Source organism: Bidens hawaiensis, unplaced genomic scaffold, assembly GCF_021521415.1.
Source record: "Bidens hawaiensis isolate Kalapana, Puna unplaced genomic scaffold, B.hawaiensis_p1.1 tig00044198_1, whole genome shotgun sequence".
NCBI lineage: Eukaryota > Viridiplantae > Streptophyta > Magnoliopsida > Asterales > Asteraceae > Bidens > Bidens hawaiensis.
Window position 1 is genome coordinate 118,885 of NW_027497847.1, and position 5,098 is coordinate 123,982.

Here is a 5,098-nt window from a genome sequence, read left to right on the forward strand (position 1 = left end):
AACCGCAATGCCCCTCATAGAGTCCGGAAGACCGCTGATGTATTGCTCGACAGCGCGAGAAGCTGGGGTAACCATGTGGGGCACCAATAGGGAGAGTTCATGAAATCTCTCCGTGTACTTCATGTGATCGGCGCCCTTCATCGTGTGCGCCCTAAACTCAGCCTCCAATTTCTGGAGTTCGGTTCTCGGAACGAACTCCTGCGTGACTAGCTCAACAAACTCGGCCCAGGGCAAGGCTAAGACCGCGTCTCGCCCCCTGGTTCTGATCTCGATATTCCACCACGTGAGAGCCCGTTTGTGGAACATACTCGCCGCGAATTTGACCCTGAGTTCATCCGGGCAAGAGCACATGTTGAATGAAGCTTCGACTTTCTCGAACCACTGGAGAAGACCAGCAGCTCCCTCGGATCCATTAAAGCTCGTAGGCCCAGTGTTAGTAAAAGCCTTATAGAGCCTGTCGGCCTGAAGAGTAGGATTCGGTTCTGGGGCTTGTGGCGCGCCCGAGGTTCCTTCTTGCCTTAGGTTGTTAACCAGACCCGGAAGAACTGCTGCAATTTGCTGCGCTATGATGGCAGCGAGGTCAGCAGGGTCAGCATTAACGGACGAGCGACGAGGAGGCATTCTGAAAAAGAAAAAGAACGCGCAAGAATGATACCGGGAATAAGAATAACAGGATAAGGAATAGCCAAAGAATACATCGCTACGATAGACACAATTAAAGATGCAGCACATAAGCACATAGCAAGCACATAAGTGTGGGCGTGTGATAGTGATGCATGAATTATCTAGAGTTAAGGGTCCTAGGTTATAGTCTAGGTCGGTTTCCTAATTCCCTATAACCATTGGCTCTGATACCAATCTGTCACACCCCGGTCGTAATGGCGGAAAACCGAGGCGTGGCGACTAGGTCGTGATTGATTGAGCACAATAGTATAAAAGTCTAAATGCATAAACATAACCAAACTGTCAAATATTACATCATCCAGGTAACATGAAACAAATTGTTTTAATACAAAATATCAAGTTTCCAAACAACTCCTAGCCTAGCCTTCATCTCTCTAAGGCCTCTATCAGCTATTAGCTACTTCCTGCTTCATTTCCTGAAAACATGTAATAAAACGTCAACTACAAAAAGTAGATGAGTGAATTCATAGGTTAACTAATACTGTAGTGATAAGCCCTACACAAGCATACTAGGCTAAGTTGTAGGGGTTTATATATAGGGTGTACCATCGGCTAACCCACCACTCCTACAACTTATCCCACTATGCTTGGTATGCTTATCATCTCAACTGAATCTGCAAGAGTTTCGTATAAAGATTCCAATTATTGTTTCCATGCATGCAGGAGGAACGGTATCAAGGATATATGTATAAGATACCCAAGAATCATATGTAACCATGCCATGATGAAAAATGATAATGATGCATAATGATCACACAAGACCTGACATCGACCCCACACAAGACCACACTATGCTACTTGATTTCCTTGATGGTAACCCAAATCGATCACTTTGGGTACCATGAGAGAATTCTAAAGCGTACTTTAGTATCTCTTGGATTCCTAATCGATCACTTAGGAGATCCTTCGGATCCTTAATCGAACACTTAAGAGATCCTTCGGATTCTTAATCGAACACTTAAGAACCCCATAGGTCACGTGTATTCTAAATCGATCACTTTAGAATCCCACATCTAGTGACGGCCTGTCTACCAATCGACCACTTGGAGATCAAACCTATGCACTATTGTGACCTATATTGCCACTGTTCACACGATCACAAGACTGACCAATGAATAATGTGTTTTCATGATAAAGTATAACGGGTACATGACTTTGATTTCCAAACGTCCAATGTTCCCTAAACGCTGAGTGATTCCCATATTTACTCCTGAATATTTGATTATGCATACACAACTTCCGAGAAAGTTAAGGTACGCGTAACCTGCCATGATTACTTGTTTTCCCAATGTTCATTGTTTGCAAAAGATTTGTCAAGTGTTTATGATAAGTAATGTTTGAATAAATGTGTTTTGTCAAAACGTGTACATTTACCATGTTTTCACCCCCAATGATTTGAAAGGCTTTAAAAGAAAAATGGGGGCTATGAACTCACCTTGTTGACTAGGTGTGGTTGCTAGGGCGGTCGGGTGCTGTCAAACGTCGATCCTCTAAGTCTAGACAAGGACATAATAAGTTAACAACGCAGTTTAAGTCTAAGAGTGTAAGCCTTACACGATCTCGAGCAAAAACTAGGTTTTAAAGACGAAACAGCTTGGTTCTGACCTGATTCGATCGAATAGGAACACATTCGATCGAATAGACACACATTCGATCGAATAGGAACACATTCGATCGAATAGACACACATTCGATCGAATAGAAACACATTCGATCGAATAGACAGACGTTCGATCGAATACGAAGCTCATTCGGTCGAATGAGTTGGAGACCATTCGGTTGCTTTCCTATTCGGTCGACTGGACTGGTTCGATCGACACATTCGATCGAATGAACTGATTCGATCGACTGGTTCGATCGAATGAACTGATTCGATCGACTGAAAGCTGGGCGACGGAGATACCCACGGGTTTTCCAGATTTTCCAGATTTTTGACCCAAAATCGAAGTTTTTGACATGGAAATGCTCGGGATTGAAAGGGGTATCGATTCCTAGTACTTTTAAACACAAAAGCTTGCATTTTGACACCAAAAATGACGGTTTTTGACCAAGAACACACTTGACACAAAAGTCGGAGTTTTTTTGCTCGATTCGGGGCGGGTTTTGGTTGTAAAAACGTATGATTTTCAAGAAGATCTTACCGACAACAACGATAAACAGATTGGTGGACTCGAATCTTAGATTGGATGACTTTCTCTCACTACTCTCTCTCTAGAAGTGGGAGTGTTTGGGTGGGAAGTGTTGGTGGAAATGAAAGAGATGGTGTAAGAATACTTGATTTTCCGCTTAAATACTCGGGTGACTCGGGTTCGGGTTTAGGCTACCGACGGGTCAAGACTAGTCGAGTTCATAAGTTTTTAAACAAACTAAAACTTTTTCAGCAAAACTTTTATAAACCATTTTCCGAATAATTATTTAAAATCTTTTTTTTTTTTTTTTTTTTTAAATAAGAACATTTTATTTTTCAAAAGCATAAAAATTAATATTTTCCAGGCGTAAATGTCGTTTTATAAAATAAACATTTCAAATGATAAAAGCAGATTTCTCCAATGATATGGGTTCCGAACTTATCGTCCAGAACCCCAAAGTGTATAGTTTCCGATGATTCCTTGATTTTTGTCTACCAGTCAAATTCCAGGGCGTTACATTGCATGACAGAGTGACAAGAAGTTTTTCTGAAAAGGCAAACATATGTCTCTATGTTTGTTTTCTATCCTAAGTTGAGGCAAAGAACATTAACCAAGCCTTAAAAGACAACAGCTGGGTGGAAGCCATGTAGGAGGAGTTAGCTTAATTCAGAGACTTACATGTTTGGGATTTGGTTGACAAACCCAGAGGAAAGTATGCAATTGGCACCAAGTGGGTATTCAGGAACAAGAAGAATGAAAGAGGATTAGTTATCAAGAACAAAGCAACGTTGGTGGCTCTATGGTGCTTACAAGAAGAAGGAGTAGACTTTGAAGAAGTCTTTGCCCCTGCTGCAAGATTAGAAGCCATCAGAACCTTCTTAACATATGCAGCATCCATGAACATCAAAGTCTATCAACTAGATGTCAAATCTGCATTTCTGAATGCGAAGATTGATGAAGAAGTTTATGTGACTCAACCACCTGGATTTGAAGATCCAATCCATCTAAACAAGGTGTACAAGCTAAGTAAAGCACTGTATGGATTACATCAAGCTCCTAGAGCTTGGTATGATGAGCTGTCAATCCACCTGTTGGAAAATGGTTTCTGTCGTGGAGCCATTGACAAGACATTGTTTTATAAAAGATGGAAGAAAGATCTACTTCTTGTACAAGTTTATGTTGATGACATCATATTTGGTTTAACAAATGAACAGATGTGTAAAGACTTTGAACAAGTGATGAAGTCAAAATACAAAATGAGTTCTATGGGAGAAATGAACTTCTTCCTTGGACTACAAGTACAGCAGAAGGCAGATGACATCTTCATAAACCAATCAAAGTATGTTCAAGAAATTCTAACCAAATTCAAGTACCAAGACTACAAGACAGTGTCCACACCAATGGACACATAATGAGAATATGGTACCTGATGAAAAGGAGGAACCAGTAGACCAGCATGAGTATAGGGACAAGATAGGATCATTGATGTATCTGACAGCATCTAGGCCAGATATTATGTTTGATGTGTGTGTATGTGCAAGATTTCAAGCTAACCCCAAGGTCTCCCACATGTTGGCAATAAAGAGGATATTCAGATACCTTAAAGGCAAACCAGATTTAGGAATTTGGTACCCAAAGAACCCCTCTTTTGACTTGATGGACTACACTGACAGTGACTATGATGGTTGCAACATAAGCAGGAAGTCAACTTCAGGAGGATGTCAGTTTCTTGGAAACAGACTGGTGTCATGGAAGTGCAAGAAGCAGACTATAGTGTCCATCTCAACTGCTAAAGCTGAGTACATTGCTGCATCTGCTTGCTATGCACAGGTTCTATGGATCCAAAATCAACTGCTGGATTATGGTCTGAATTTCTTACTCACTCCTATTTTAATTTATAGTACTGCTACCATGTTTATTGTCAAAAAATCCTATTCATCATTCTAAGACTAAGCACATTGAAATTAGGCATCACTTCATTAGAGACTGTAGTGAAAAAGGCTTAACATAAATGAAAAGGGTAGATACAGCTGATAACTTGTAAGACCCCGAATCCCGGGAATCCTACAGTTGGTAATCACGTCCACAAATTCACAAAAATTTAAAACCAATCGATTCGTTTTATTTAAAACAAGTTCAGAGTAAATAACAACGGAAAAGTTTAAGTATTAAAAATCCCAAACACGGTGCAAGTGTGCAAAAATCAAATGTAAATAAAATATTCGTTTTATTTGAATTCCTCGACCAGAAATGCCTTCAACCTCCCGAGTAGCATCCAGCACGTC